Source organism: Triticum urartu, chromosome 1A, assembly GCF_056163025.1.
Source record: "Triticum urartu cultivar PI428250 chromosome 1A, HENAU_Tu73, whole genome shotgun sequence".
Taxonomy (NCBI): domain Eukaryota; kingdom Viridiplantae; phylum Streptophyta; class Magnoliopsida; order Poales; family Poaceae; genus Triticum; species Triticum urartu.
The window spans coordinates 501,650,643-501,667,774 of NC_141873.1; the positions used below are offsets into that span (position 1 = coordinate 501,650,643).

Here is a 17,132-nt window from a genome sequence, read left to right on the forward strand (position 1 = left end):
GAAAAGGGTCCTTATGAAGGGTAAATAGCAATTGGCATATCACCGTTGTGGTTTTGCGTAGGTAAGAAATGTTCTTGCTAGAAACCCATAGTAGCCACATAAAACATGCAACAACAATTAGAGGACGTCTAACTTGTTTTTGCAGGGTATGCTATGTGATGTGATATGGCCAAAAGGATGTGATGAATGATATATGTGATGTATGAGATTGATCATGTTCTTGTAATAGGAATCACAACTTGCATGTCGATGAGTATGACAACCGGCAGGAGCCATAGGAGTTGTCTTAATTTATTTATGACCTGCGTGTCAATGATAACGCCATGTAATTACTTTACTTTATTGCTAACCGTTAGCCATAGTAGTAGAAGTAATAGTTGGCGAGGCAACTTCATGAAGACACGATGATGGAGATCATGATGATGGAGATCATGGTGTCATGCCGGTGACGATGGTGTTCATGCCGCGCCTCGAAGATGGAGATCGAAGGCGCAAGATGATATTGGCCATATCATGTCACTTTATAATTTGCGTGTGATGTTTGTCATGTTTACATCTTATTTGCTTAGAACGACGGTAGCATAAATAAGATGATCCCTCGCAATAATTTCCAGAAAGTGTTCCCCCTAACTGTGCACTGTTGCTAAGGTCGGTTGTTCCGAAGTACCACATGATGATCGGGTGTGATAGGTTCTAACGTTCGCATACAACGGGTGTAAGCCAGATTTACACACATAATACACTTAGGTTAACTTGACGAGCCTAGCATGTAAAGACATGACCTCGGAACACGGAAGACCGAAAGGTCGAACATGAGTCGTATAGTGGATACGATCAACATGAAGATGTTCACCGATGATGACTAGTCCGTCTCACATGATGATCGGACACGGCCTAGTTGACTCGGATCATGTATCACTTAGATGACTAGAGGGATGTCTATCTGAGCGGGAGTTCATTAAATAATTTGATTAGATGAACTTAATTATCATGAACATAGTCAAAAGGTCTTTGCAAATTATGTCGTAGCTCACGCTTTGGTTCTACTGTTTTAGATATGTTCCTAGAGAAAATTTAGTTCAGACTTGACAGTATTAATTATGCGGACTGGGTCCGTGAACTGAGGATTGTCCTCGTTGCTGCACAGAATGGCTATGTCCTTAATGCACCGCTCAGTGCGTTGAACCTCGAGCGTCGTCTGTAGATGTTGGGAAACATCTAACATACACGTTTTGATGACTACGTGATAGTTCAGTGCGTAATACTAACGGTTTAGAATTGTGGCACCAAAGACGTTTTTTGAAACGTCGCAGAACATATGAGATGTTCCAAAGACTGAAATTGGGATTTCAGACTAGTGCCCACGTCAAGAGGTATGAGACCTTTGACAAGTTTCTTAAGCCTGCAAACTAAGAGAGAAAAGCTCAATCGTTGAGCATGTGCTCAGATTGTCTGAGTACTACAATCGCTTGAATCGAGTGGGAGTTAATCTTCCAGATGAGATAGTGATAGTTCTCCATAGTCACTGCCACCAAGCTATTAGAGCTTCGTGATGAACTATAACATATCGGGGATAGACATGATGATCCTTGAGCAATTCGCGATGTTTGACACCGTGAAAGTAGAAATCAAGTAGGAGCATCAATTGTTGATGGTTAATAAAACCACTAGTTTCAAGAAGGGCAAGGGAAAGAAGGGATACTTCATGAGAAGGCAAATTAGTTGCTACTCTAGTGAAGAAACCCAAGGTTGAACCAAACCCGAGACTAAGTGCTTCTACAATGAGGGGAACGGTCACTGAAGCAGAATTACCCTAGATCCTTGGTAGATGAGAAGGCTGGCAAGGTCAACAGTAGTATTTTGAATATACATTATATTATTGTTACTTTACTAGTACTCCTAGTAGCACCAGGGTAATAAATACCATTCGGTTGCTAAGTGTTAGTAACTCGAAATAAAAGGCTACGGAGACTAGCTAAAGTTGATATGACGATATGTGTTGCAAGTGTTACCAAGGTTGATGTGATCAAACACTGCACACTCCCTCTACCATCAGGATTGGTGTTAAACCGAAATAATTGTTATTTGGTGTTTGCGTTGAGCATAGACATGATTGGATTATGTTTATCGCAATACGGTTATTCATTTAAAGAGAATAATGGTTACTCTGTTTATTTGAATAATACCTTCAATGGTCTTGCACCTAAAATGAATGGTTTATTGAATCTCGATCATAGTGATACACATGTTCATGCCAAAAGATTTAAGATAGTACCACGTACTTGTGGCACTGCCATTTGAGTCATGTTGGTATAAAACGCATGAAGAAGCTCCATGTTGATGGATCTTTGGACTCACTCGTTTTTGAAAAGATTGAGACATGCGAACCATGTCTATTGGTAGATATGCATGAAGAAACTCCATGCAGATGGATCGTTTGGACTCACTTGATTTTGAATCACTTGAGATATGCAAATCATACCACATGGGCAAGATGACTGAAAGGCCTCGTTTTTCAGTAAGATGGAACAAGAAAGCAACTCGTTGGAAGTAATACATGTTGATGTGTGCAGTTCAATGAGTGCTGACGCATGCAGTGAATATCGTTATGTTCTTACTTCACAGAAGATTTGAGTAGATGCTGAGTATATTTACTTGATGAAATACAAGTCTTAATTATTGAAAGGTTTAAGTAATTTCAGAGTGAAGTTGAAGATCGTCGTGACAAGATGATAAAATGTCTATGATATGATCATAGAGATGAATATCCGAGTTACGAGTTTGGCACACAATTAAGACATTGTGGAAATTGTTTCACAACTAATAGCGCCTGGAACACCATAGTGTGATGGTGTGTCCGAACATCATAACTGCACCCTATTGGATATGGTGCATATCATGATGTCTCTTATCGAATTACCACTATCGTTTATGGGTTAGGCATTAGAGACAACCGCACTCACTTTAAATAGGGCACCACACAATTACGTTGAGACGATAACGTATGAACTATGGTTTAGAGAAACCTAAGCTGTCGTTTCTTAAAAGTTTGGGGCTGCGATGCTTATATGAAAAAGTTTCAGGCTGATAAGCTCGAACCCAAAGCGGATAAATGCATCTTCATAGAATACCCAAAAATAGTTGGGTATACCTCCTATTCAGATCCGGAAGAAAAAGTGATTATTTCTAGAAACGGGTCCTTTCTCGAGGAAAAGTTTCTCTCGAAAGAATTGAGTGGGAGGATGGTGGAGACTTGATGAGGTTACTGAACCGTCACTTCAACTAGTGTGTAGCAGGGCACAGGAAGTTGTTCCAGTGGCACCTACACCAATTGAAGTGGAAGCTTATGATTGTGATCATGAAACTTCGGATCAAGTCACTACCAAACCTCATAGGTCGACAAGGATGTGTACTACTTCAGAGTAGAACGTAATCCTGTCTTGGAAGTCATGTTGCTAGACAACAATGAACCTACGAGCTATGGAGAAGCGATGGTGGGCCCGGATTCCGACGAATGGCTCGAGGCCATAAAATCCGAGAGAGGATCCATGTATAAAACAAAGTATAGACTTTGAAAGAACTACTTGATGGTCATAAGGCTGTTGGGTGCAGATGGATTTTAAAAGGAAGATGGACAATGATGGTAAGTGTCACCATTAATAAAGCTCGACTTGTCGTTAAGATGTTTTCTGACAAGTTCAAGGAGTTGACTACGATGAGACTTTCTCACTCATAGCGATGCTAAGAGTCTGTTGGAATTATGTTAGCAGTTACTGCATTATTTATGAAATCTTGTAGATAGGATGTCAAAACATTGTTTCCTCGACGTTTTTCTTGAGGAAAGGTTGTATGTGATACAACCAGAAGGTTTTGTCAATCCTGAAAGATGCTAACAAGTATGCAAAGCTCCAGCAATCCTTCTAAGGACTGGAGTAAGCATCTCGGAATTGGAATGTATGCTTTGATGAGATGATCAAAGATTTTGGGTTTATACAAAGTTTATGAGAAATTTGTATTTCCAAAGAAGTGAGTGGGAGCACTATAGAATTTTTGATGAGTATATGTTGTTCACATATTGTTGATCAGAAATGATGTAGAATTTCTGGAAAGCATGCAGGGTGATTTGAAAAGTGTTTTTCAATGGAAAACCTGGATTAAGCTACTTGAACATTGAGCATCAAGATCTATAAGGATAGATCAAAAACGCTTAATAGTACTTCCAAACGAACACATACCATGACAAAATTTTGAAGGAGTTCAAAAATAGATCGGCAAAGAAGGAGTTCTTGGCTGTGTTATAAGGTATGAGTATTGAGTAAAACTCAAGACCTGACCACGGCAGAATAGAGAGAAAGGACGAAGGTCGTCCCCTATGCTTTATACGTAGGCTCTAAAGTATGCAATGTTGTGTACCGCACCTGAAGTGTGCTAAGCCATGAGTCAGTCAAGGGGTACAAGCGTGATCTAGGAATGGATCACAGGACAACGGTCAAGGTTGTCCTTAGTAACTAGTGGACTAAGGAATTTTCTTGATTATGGAGGTGGTAAAAGAGTTCGTCGTAAAGGGTTACGTCGATGCAAACTTTGACACTAATCAGGATGACTCTGAGTAGTAAACCGGATTCGTATAGTAGAACAACTATTTGGAATAGCTCCAAGTAGCACGTGGTAGCTGCATCTACAAGATGACATAGAGATTTGTAAATCACACATGGATCTAAAAGGTCCAGACTCATTGACTAATAAACCTCTCTCACAAGCAAGATATGAACAAGCCCCATGGGTGTTGGATTCATTGCAATCACATAGTGATGTGAACTAGATTATTGACTCTAGTGCAAGTGGGAGACTGTTGGAAATATGCCCTAGAGGCAATAATAAATTAGTTATTATTATATTTCCTTGTTCATAATAATCGTTTATTATCCATGCTAGAATTGTATTGATAGGAAACTCAGATACATGTGTGGATACATAGACCACAACATGTCCCTAGTAAGCCTCTAGTTGACTAGCTCATTGATCAATAGATGGTCATGGTTTCCTGATCATGGACATTGGATGTCATTGATAACGGGATCACATCATTAGGAGAATGATGTGATGGACAAGACCCAATCCTAAGCCTAGCACAAGATCGTGTAGATCGTATGCTAAAGCTTTTCTAATGTCAAGTATCATTTCCTTAGACCATGAGATTGTGCAGCTCCCGGATACCGTAGGAATGCTTTGGGTGTACCAAACGTCACAACGTAACTGGGTGTCTATAAAGGTGCACTACGGGTATCTCCGAAAGTGTTTGTTGGGTTGGCACGAATCGAGACTCGGATTTGTCACTCCGTGTAAACGGAGAGGTATCTCTGGGCCCACTCGGTAGGACATCATCATAATGTGCACAATGTGACCAAGGAGTTGATCACGGGATGATGTGTTACGGAACGAGTAAAGAGACTTGCCGGTAACGAGATTGAACAAGGTATCGGGATACCGACGATCGAATCTCGGGCAAGTACTATACCGGTAGACAAAGGGAATTGTATACGGGATTGACTGAATCCTTGACATCTTGGTTCATCCGATGAGATCATCGTGGAACATGTGGGAGCCAACATGGGTATACAGATCCCGTTGTTGGTTATTGACCAGAGAGATGTCTCGGTCATGTCTGCATTATTCCCGAGCCCGTAGGGTCTACACACTTAAGGTTCGATGACTCTAGGGTTATAGGGAAAGTATGTACGCGGTTACCGAATGTTGTTCGGAGTCCCGGATGAGATCCCGGGCGTCACGAGGAGTTCCGGAATGGTCCGGGGGTAAAGATTTATATATGGGAAGTCCCGTTTTGGTCACCGGAAAAGTTTCGGGTGCTATCGGTAACGTACCGGGACCACCAGGAGGGTCCCGGAGATCCACCAGGTGGGGCCACCAGCCCCAGAAGGCTGCGTGGGCCAAGTGTGGGAGGGGACCAGCCCCAGGTGGGCTGGTGCGCCCCCCGCCAAGGCCCAAGGCGCATGGAGAGTGGGAAGGGGCAAACCCTAGGTCCAGATGGGCCTTAAGGCCCACCCTAGGGCGCCCCCCTCTCCTCTCCCCTTTGGCCGCCACCCTAGATGGCATCTAGGGCTGCCGCCGCCCCTAGGGAGGGAACCCTAGAAGGGGGCGCAGCCCCTCCCCTCCCCCTATATATACTTGAGGTATTGGGGGTTGCCCAACATATGATTTGATCTCCCTCTTGGCGCAGCCCTACCTCTCTCCCTCCTCGTCTCTCGTAGTGCTTGGCGAAGCCCTGCTGGAGTCCCACGCTCCTCCACAACTACCACGCCATCGTGCTGCTGCTGGACGGAGTCTTCCCCAACCTCTCCCTCTCTCCTTGCTGGATCAAGGCGCGGGAGACGTCACCGGGCTGTACGTGTGTTGAACGCGGAGGCGCCGTTGTTCGGCGCTTAGATCGGAATCGACTGTGATCTGAATCGCTGCGTGTACGACTCCACCAACCGCGTTCTTGCAACGCTTCCGCTTAGCGATCTACAAGGGTATGTAGATGCACTCCCCTTCCCCTCGTTGCTAGATTACTTCATAGATTGATCTTGGTGATGCGTAGAAAATTTTAAATTTCTGCTACGATCCTCAACAGTGGCATCATGAGCTAGGTCTATGCGTAGATTCTATGCACGAGTAGAACACAAAGTACTTGTGGGCGATGATTTGTTCAATTTGCTTGCCGTTACTAGTCTTATCTTGATTCGGCGGCATTGTGGCCCAGACCGACCTTACATGTACACTTACGTGAGACAGGTTCCACCGACTGACATGCACTAGTTGCATAAGGTGGCTAGCGGGTGTATGTCTCTCCCACTTTAGTCGGATCGGATTCGATGAAAAGGGTCCTTATGAAGGGTAAATAGCAATTGGCATATCACCATTGTGGTTTTGCGTAGGTAAGAAATGTTCTTGCTAGAAACCCATAGCAGCCACGTAAAACATGCAACAACAATTAGAGGACGTCTAACTTGTTTTTGCAGGGTATGCTATGTGATGTGATATGGCCAAAAGGATGTGATGAATGATATATGTGATGTATGAGATTGATCATGTTCTTGTAATAGGAATCACGACTTGCATGTCGATGAGTATGACAACCGGTAGGAGCCATAGGAGTTGTCTTAATTTATTTATGACCTGCGTGTCAATGATAATGCCATGTAATTACTTTACTTTATTGCTAACCGTTAGCCATAGTAGTAGAAGTAATAGTTGGCGAGGCAACTTCATGAGGACACGATGATGGAGATCATGGTGTCATGCCGGTGATGATGGTGTTCATGTCGCGCCTCGAAGATGGAGATCGAAGGCGCAAGATGATATTGGCCATATCATGTCACTTTATGATTTGCATGTGATGTTTGTCATGTTTACATCTTATTTGCTTAGAACGACGGTAGCATAAATAAGATGATCCCTCGCAATAATTTCAAGAAAGTGTTCCCCCTAACTGTGCACCGTTGCTAAGGTCCGTTGTTCCGAAGCACCACGTGATGATCGGGTGTGATAGGTTCTAACGTTCGCATACCACGGGTGTAAGCCAGATTTACACACATAATACACTTAGGTTAACTTGACGAGCCTAGCATGTAAAGACATGACCTCGGAACACGGAAGACCGAAAGGTCGAACATGAGTCGTATAGTGGATACGATCAACATGAAGATGTTCACCGATGATGACTAGTCCGTCTCACATGATGATCGGACACGGCCTAGTTGACTCGGATCATGTATCACTTAGATGACTAGAGGGATGTCTATCTGAGCGGGAGTTCATTAAATAATTTGATTAGATGAACTTAATTATCATGAACATAGTCAAAAGGTCTTTGCAAATTATGTCGTAGCTCACGCTTTGGTTCTACTGTTTTAGATATGTTCCTAGAGAAAATTTAGTTCAGACTTGACAGTATTAATTATGCGGACTGGGTCCGTGAACTGAGGATTGTCCTCGTTGCTGCACAGAATGGCTATGTCCTTAATGCACCGCTCAGTGCGTTGAACCTCGAGCGTCGTCTGTAGATGTTGGGAAACATCTAACATACACGTTTTGATGACTACGTGATAGTTCAGTGCGTAATACTAACGGTTTAGAATTGTGGCACCAAAGACGTTTTTTGAAACGTCGCAGAACATATGAGATGTTCCAAAGACTGAAATTGGGATTTCAGACTAGTGCCCACGTCAAGAGGTATGAGACCTGTGACAAGTTTCTTAAGCCTGCAAACTAAGGGAGAAAAGCTCAATCGTTGAGCATGTGCTCAGATTGTCTGAGTACTACAATCGCTTGAATCGAGTGGGAGTTAATCTTCCAGATGAGATAGTGATAGTTCTCCATAGTCACTGCCACCAAGCTATTAGAGCTTCGTGATGAACTATAACATATCGGGGATAGACATGATGATCCTTGAGCAATTTGCGATGTTTGACACCGTGAAAGTAGAAATCAAGTAGGAGTATCAATTGTACCGGTAACGTACCGGGACCACCGGGAGGGTCCCAGGGGTCCACCAGGTGAGGCCACCAGCCCCAGAAGGCTGCGTGGGCCAAGTGTGGGAGGGGACCAGCCCCAGGTGGGCTGGTGCGCCCCCCGCCAAGGCCCAAGGCGCATGGAGAGTGGGAAGGGGGCAAGCCCTAGGTCCAGATGGGCCTTAAGGCCCACCCTAGGGCACCCCCTCTCCTCTCCCCTTTGGCCGCCACCCTAGATGGCATCTAGGGCCGCCGCCCCCCTAGGGAGGGAACCCTAGAAGGGGGCGCAGCCCCTGCCCTCCCCCTATATATACTTGAGGTATTGGGGGCTGTCCAACATATGATTTGATCTCCCTCTTGGCGCAGCCCTACCTCTCTCCCTCCTCGTCTCTCGTAGTGCTTGGCAAAGCCCTGCTGGAGTCCCGCGCTCCTTCACCACCACCACGCCATCATGCTGCTGCTGGACGGAGTCTTCCCCAATCTCTCCCTCTCTCCTTGCTGGATCAAGGCGCGGGAGACGTCACCGGGCTGTATGTGTGTTGAACGCGGAGGCGCTGTTGTTCGGCGCTTAGATCGGAATCGACTGCGATCTGAATCGCTGCGTGTACGACTCCACCAACCGCGTTCTTGCAACGCTTCCGCTTAGCGATCTACAAGGGTATGTAGATGCACTCCCCTTCCCCTCGTTGCTAGATTACTCCATAGATTGATCTTGGTGATGCGTAGAAAAATTTAAATTTCTGCTACGATCCCCAACATCGTCAACACCGTAGTCGTACTGGGTAGCAGCGGCGTCGGTCTCGGTGTCTAGCGAGAGAAGAGGGGGAAGAAACGATAAATATTTAAGCAAACAGATGCATAGCGATGCATGACATGACAAGTATCGGTGCTAGGGGTGCCCTAACGCCTAACGCGGTATGAGGTGATACCGGGGAAGGGGGAAAACACACGGGAAAGTATCCCCGGTGTTTCGCATTTTCGGGCAGAGGAGCCGAAGGGGGAAAGTTGCAAGTTCGATAGGTTAGGGATGCGTGGCGGACGAACGGGCTGCGTATCCGGGTTCGTCTCATCGTTCTGAGCAACATTCATGTTGAAAATAATTTAATCCGAGTTACAGATTAAAAGATATGATTTTGTAAAGATTTTATTTTTATTCTGAAATTATTTTTAATTCGAAAATAACTGCTAAATTGCTAGGCGCACCCAGCACAGTGTACACGAAAGTGTACCCAGTGGCTGATAGGTGGGCCAGAGGGACCCAGTTGACCAGTCAATTGATTGGTCAACGGGGGTGGGACCCCCTGTCATTGACTGTTTTAGTCTACTCTAACATTTTAGTTAGTTTAGTTAGTTTTTTGGTTAATCTAATCAGGATTAATTAGTTTAATTAATTCTTTAATTAATTAATTAAGATTAATTAATTAATTATTATTTTTTAACGTTCCAGGGCATGAGGCCCATGTGGAGTGGCCCAGAGGCCTAGCGGGCAAACGGGCGCATGGGCGTTGGGCGGATCGGGCAATGAGCGCCAGCCCGATAGGGCGCTGCGGGGCAGCGGGCGAAGGTGCGGGCGCTCGGCTTGGCGCCGGTGGCCGTGGCCGCGGCCAGAGCGCGAGGGCTCGTCGAGATCCGTCCGGCAGGAGGCGCCGATGAGGAAGGCGTGCGCAAGGCGTGCTGCAGCAGCGGGGGTGGGGGAAAGCAGGGTGGCGGTGGCGAGGTCCGGGTGGCGCGGCCTGGCGGCATGGAGGCGACGACAAGCAGCGGCAGAGGCGGGGCGGGACGGCGCCGGCGAGCGCAGCAGAGGAGGCAGCGGGAGGGGCGCGGCCACTGCGGCGGCAGGGAGGCGGGGGAGCAGCACCAGGGGCGCGGGCCATTTTTTTGTTTTAATTTTTGAAAACTTTTGTTGTTTGCCATTTTTTGAATTGATTTTTGAATCGGTTTAAACTAACGAAAGTTTAGCAACAATAATCAAAGATGACATGGCATCATTAAAAGAGTTTTACTGTAGCTTAATTATCCGGGCGTTACAATTATAGAGTAGCAAGATGATGCATTAGTATAAAAATTATATAACGTGTTATTGAGTAGCAACACGATACATTAGTATAAAATATATATAAAGCAAGCATAATAAAGTTACTCTTCCACGTGAGATCGATATACTTTAATATGTACCGCTGGCTAATTTTAAGCTTGTTAACATCGATTGTGTGCGTAAATATGAATTTTGTGTAGTTGGCCCCCCCCCCCCCCCCCCCCCCCCCCCCACACACACACACACACACACAATTTGTTGTGCTACCCGCATGCTATGCATCGTGACATCGATTTCTCGGTAGTGCCCAATATACCAGTATGCGCAGAGGCATGTTCACGTGACAGACCATGAAAGAGTACAATTGTGTTGACGATAAAATGTGTGTAGCCTAATGAAAAGCAATTAATTCAAAAAGGAGGTAGGAGTAACAACAAAAAAGAAATCATTTTTGTTGTATTGTCGTTTTCCATTAAACATTTAGAAGATGCTTGGTTGAGGAAAAGGGTAACGCAAAACGACAACGTAAGCATATCGTGCTGGTGTTGGCAATGGAACGTGGAAAACTGAAAGTTGTTTGTTTCCTGCATGTAACAATATGCAAATGCAGTCTCATTGCTGACCCCTAGAACATCAACTAAACATGGAAACTCGCAAGCACAATAATTACATTTCAAAAACAAAGGAGCATGCGATGGCAATTCTTTGTAGGTATAGGAATACCTAAAATCCCCAATTCCAGAACAATAAAAAAATTGAACTAAGATCAGGGAAAACAACACTTGGATGCTCACAATTTAGATCCGATCCTTCATGTCAACTATGCACTTTCATCGCCGTCTTGTTGGCTTACTCCACCCCAAGAGCCATCATCTCCTCGCGGGCCTTGCAGCCTCGTGTACTTAGGAGCCAAATCCACCCTCTTCTTGAAAACCAACACCGAGTTGATCTTGGCTCATGTTGAAGAATCTTGTTGCGTGAGGCTATGCTCCTCCACTGGAGGAGGGATTGACTGGGAAGGTGCTATGCCGACATTAATTTTGTTATGGCGGACTTGGGTGTAACCAACAATGAATAACAACGTATCTGATTACTTCCTCCATTTCAAAATAGACGACTCAACTTTGTACTAACTTTAGTACAAAGTTGAGTCATCTATTTTAGTACGGAGGGAATACGTGGCAACTGATCACACACCTATGTAAATGAAACAATTATAACGTTTTTGGACCGTAGCGTTATCAATTTATGGGATGAAATCAACGAACCAGACACCTTCATAGGGTAACCGATAATGCATAGGAGAGGGTAATTAATAGCAACCGAACATTCAATTTTATTTTGATGCAGTCATTTCCATAAATAAATAGCAAAATGAATAATTTGGTGAAGTTTTAAGTTCCCTTTATTTTCGCTACCAATAGATAAGGTTAAATTTAGGGAAAAGATTTCCTTCAACCGGCTGATTTTTCCAATGCACCCGTCGCCTCCTACGGACAACGCATGTCCCAGTCATCCCACACACCGCTACCTTATCTTCTCCCCAAGGACTCTCATCGAGATCTCTTTTACCTTACATCTTCTCTGCTTCCCTAACCCATTCAACGTCCTCCATCATGCACGCCTAGGATGGAGAGCACCAAGCACGCCTAGGATGAAGAGCACCCGTGGAGGTAGATGCATGCAGCAGCTAGTGACTTTCAACACCAAGCGCTCATGGGGGGGCATGTGAGCTAGCCGGCCGACGCGACCAGCGACAAGGTTTGGCAACGGTCGGGACTGGATGACCTTGCGGTTGGTGGCAGCGATGGCGGGGACGGGCGGCTCCGCTCCTCCCTGCGGGCGCACGCCAACAGCGGCACGATGGCGGGGACGGGTGGCTCCTCTCCCCCTTGTCGCCGTCCGGCAGGAGATCGTGGTGAACAACAATGGCAATTTTTTTGCAACAATCAATTTGTTGCAAGAAAGATTTCTTCAACATCGATTATGTTGCAAAAAATTATTCCATAACACCATATAAAGGTAACGACAAACAAAAAATGCAACATCACCTCAGTTACAAAGTTTTTCTGCAAGAATATCTCTGTTGCAAAAAAGTGAAAACAAAAATGGGAAAAAAATCCGCAACACGACCTATGTTGAAAAATAAAAACAATCCCGCAACACAACCTATGTTGCAAAAAATATATCCACAACACAGTCTCTCTTAGAAATGTTTCTGCAACATACCTCAGTTGCAAAGTAGGGGAAGATGTCCAGCCGCTCGATTTTGCTAGATCTGATATTTTATAAAGATCCGCCGGCCGATACGTAACAACCCACTTAAATTTAGCACATGAGACGTCAAAAGCCATTAAATCCTTTCCATTCGTTTGAAACTGGGAAGGTTAATTTTCAAGCTACCCTGTCCTAGGATCAAGCAACCAATTAATAGTAACAAAATTTCCGGCCTTAACTTCAAACATTCAATCGCCAACAAAGACACCATCCCCATCAACAAATCACATACTCCCTCCGTTTCCTTATGTAGTGTGCATAAGCTTTTTGGAAAAATTCCGATTTGGCGGTTGGTGAGCACTGCCGGTGCACCATCGGCGGCAGGGTGGAAGCTGGTAATGGCTTTGCCGCGACGACGCCAACGGAGCCGCCGACGAGTCTGGGCGAGTTCTTGGACACGGAGCGGCGCCTTTTCTGGTGGCGACACCGCTGTTCGAGGACTGGAGGATGCATCCACGGCCGGTGTCTGCTCGTTCACCACGGCCGGCGAGACCAAGTCATCAGGACACACCAACGGCGAGACCAAGCCGCTACAGCTCCCTGCCACTTCGACCGGTGAGTACACGCTCGCGGTGGCCGCTCCTTCTCCAAGTTTTAGTGAACGCTCAGCTCAGTATGTGCCTGCCCAGTTCGTCCTCTGTTCGGCAAATAAATCAACGCACTAGTTGTGTGAGTTCAATCCAGCTATCTAAATTTATTTGTGACATTGCTCCAAGCAGAGATGGAGAGAAACGAGACGGGGAGAGAAAAAGATGTACTAGTACTCTTTGAGACCGGATGGAAGGACATGGGTATTATCGTCCAAAGTACACCCTCCACCTCACTCATTGGTATATGAGCTGAGAACTATACGCACTATATAAGGAAACGGAGGGAGTACTATTAAAATTTAGAACTCTTTCCATTTTTGGTTGGAATGGAAAATGATAAGGGCAAGATGGACACAAGACAGCCTGCCGAACCGCTAAGATAAACTTTACTGCCCAGGGCGCAAATCGTGAGGCAGGCTCTTAAGTCGGTCAACCCGCTTATTTTCTTTCTTTCAGTGTTTTTGCGTGTCAATAGGTGAAACTTCGTGCCGCGAGACGGTGAAAATCGATGTAAGAACCATGCCATTGCCACCCCATGACACCAACTATTTTCTGATTTTTTTACCACAACCTATCCATGTCACACACGCGGCTCATTGACCATGTCACTCAACGGTAGGTGATGTAACTTGGATACGTATTTTCGCAGGGAAAAAGAGGCGCTGGAGGCGTAGAAACGCGCCACACACACATGGAGTTACCCATGACAGTACAAAACGGTGGCACTTTTTAAACCACCGCGTCAACGTCACAGCGGCCGGATTTACCGGCCCGAAAAGAGAAGAAAAAAGAAAGAGAGGTGGGAATCCAGCCGGAGCAAAGACGAGTCAAAGCGGGAGCTCCCCAGCGGAAGAAAGAGAGAAAGAAAGAAAAGGAAAGCAATCGCATTCTCCACGTGGCCAGCGCGCCCAGTCCAAGCACCCATCCCCTCCCCTCCCCTCACCTAAACCCCCCGCAACTCAACCTTAACCCACCCCCACCGCCAGCCCCAGCCCGTGTCCCCCCCAATCCTCAGATCCGCCTCCGCTCCCCGAGCCCAAGTCCACCCCCCCCCCCCCCCCTCCCCACCGCGGCGCGCACGCACGCACCCGGCCACCGCCCACCCGGATCCAGATCCGCGCGGCGGCGGCGGCGGCGGCGCAGGCGAAGGCGAAGGCGAAGGAGGGAGCGATGGCCGGCGGCGGGGGCGCCGGCGGCTTGTCGGAGTCGGTGATGCGGAAGGTGCTGCTGTCCTACTGCTACGTGGCGGTGTGGATCTTCCTCTCCTTCGCCGTCATCGTCTACAACAAGTACATCCTCGACCCCAAGATGTACAACTGGCCCTTCCCCATCTCGCTCACCATGGTGCACATGAGCTTCTGCTCCTCGCTCGCCGTGGGGCTCGTCCGCGTCCTGCGGGTCGTCGAGCCGCCCTCCTCCCCGCCCATGACGCCGCAGCTCTACACCTCCTCCGTCGTGCCCATCGGCGCGCTCTACGCCATGTCGCTCTGGTTCTCCAACTCGGCCTACATCTACCTCTCCGTCTCCTTCATCCAGATGCTCAAGGCGCTCATGCCCGTCGCCGTCTACTCCATCGGCGTCCTCTTCAAGAAGGAGACCTTCCGCTCCTCCTCCATGCTCAACATGCTCTCCATCTCCTTCGGCGTCGCCATCGCCGCCTACGGCGAGGCCAGGTTCGACCTCCGCGGCGTCGCGCTCCAGCTCGCCGCCGTCGCCTTCGAGGCCACCCGCCTCGTGCTCATCCAGATCCTGCTCACCTCCAAGGGCATCTCGCTCAACCCCATCACCTCGCTCTACTACGTCGCGCCCTGCTGCCTCTGCTTCCTGCTCGTGCCCTGGATCTTCGTCGAGCTGCCCAGGCTGCGCGCCGTCGGCACCTTCCAGCCCGACTTCTTCATCTTCGGCACAAACTCGCTCTGCGCCTTTGCGCTCAACCTTGCGGTCTTCCTGCTCGTTGGCAAGACCTCCGCGCTCACCATGAATGTCGCGGGAGTGGTCAAGGACTGGCTCTTGATTGCCTTCTCCTGGTCCGTGATCCGGGACACGGTCACCCCCATCAACCTCTTCGGCTACGGCATCGCCTTCTTGGGTGTTGGCTACTACAACCATATCAAGCTGCAGGCGCTCAAGGCAAAGGAGGCGCAGAAGAAGTCCGCGCAGGCCGATGAGGAGGCTGGCTCCCTGTTGCAGGAGCGCGATAGCCACAGTGATCGCAAGAGCGAGAACCAGGCATAGAGCTCCAGATCGGATCCGGGCATGCCCACATTGGTTGGTTCTAAAATCCATTTGAGTGATCTTTCGTTTTCTACTGCATGCAGGCTAGGCTTGTTATTTTTCTTGATTTGCCATGGTAGAGGAATAAAAATCGAAGAAATGTATGATTCATTGGCAGTATGAAAATCGCGATGTACTTTGCCCACTCTTGTTTAAGTAGTTAAATTGTAAAGATCAATGGGGATGCTTTTGCACAATTAAGTTGCTGTCCTTCTACTTTTCATGGTGTAGACTATCATATCATATAGATCTGGTACATGCTTTCTGTCAGAATAAGTAATGTTTTCATAGATAGAAACATGAAAGTACTCGAAATTGTGATCGTTTGCTCACTATGCATCTTCCTTATCCTAATTATGATGTGTGCTGGACAGGGAATCTGGTGCAAAGTGCAAAGACTATAGTTTGGTCTACAGTTGCTTTCAAGGAGGTGGATGCCGGTTCTGGTTTATCTTTTTAACTTTAGTTGGATCTGAGGAGCAAACCAAGGCAATTTGTTGATCTAGGAAATACTTGCATTTGAACCTCCTTCTGGAGGGTTAGAAGGAACACTTATATTGCCCTGTTATTTATTTTTGCGTTTTTGTTTCTCTCGCGCATTCCGTATTTATTTGTTCCAGTAGCCTAGGTAAAAATGTACTGCACATTGGTATCATTTCGGTGGGTATCATCTGGTGGTTATCATCTATATATAATGAGCTTACTGTAAACTATATTCAATAGTTGCCTCTTTTAGCTTTTCATATTGTGTGATTATGCATCGTTTTGTTGCATGGTTGGGTGAATATTTGCCTGATCAATTTTCACCTGGCGACGTATTGCTAAGATTCTTTTACATGTTATAAAGATAACACTATAATCAGTTCTAGTATATGGTTTGTTTTGTCACTAGGTGCGGTAACTTAAGTTGCATTGTCATGTACTCCCTCCGTCCCAAAATAAGTGTCAACTTTGTACTAGCTCTAGTACAAATTTGTACTAAGCTCAAGACACTTATTTTGGGACGGAGGGAGTATTCAGGTATGAGAACCATGCATTCGATACAATCTAGGATTGCATTATTATCTTGAGACTACTTAGCATTATGTCATGGAATTGGGGACCCTTCCTTGGCATTAATTTGCTTGCTGAGAGGAAGCATTGTTGAGCATATTATCAGTTTAATTGCCCCACCTACAGTTGAAGACTTGAACTGTGTTGTTAGGTTATGGTTGGTACCACAGTTGAAATAATTGTCTGTTGTCTTCATCCCTTAAATAAGCGGCTGGTAATCTAACCCTGCTAGCAGAAATTAAGGTGTGATGGTAGGGTTTCCTGTCCTCATAAATGTGGCCTGAAACTCCTGGTGCTGGTCGCTTGCTTTTTTTCTTTCTCTTTGGTGAAGTGTCTATTGTTAGCCATATTAAACTATACTACTGATCAAGCTAGTGGCAAACTGAAAGCGGC

General features: G+C 46.3%; 1 pseudogene across 1 annotated transcript; it reads left to right on the forward strand.

Annotated features, from left to right (window-relative positions):
- The first annotated feature begins 14,466 nt into the window (after positions 1–14,466).
- On the forward strand, positions 14,467–16,399 carry LOC125522657 (putative sugar phosphate/phosphate translocator At2g25520 pseudogene; annotated as a pseudogene). The gene is made up of 2 exons (XR_015607461.1): positions 14,467–15,680; positions 16,061–16,399. The product of XR_015607461.1 is annotated as a putative sugar phosphate/phosphate translocator At2g25520 pseudogene (transcript).
- The last annotated feature ends 733 nt before the right edge of the window (positions 16,400–17,132 follow it).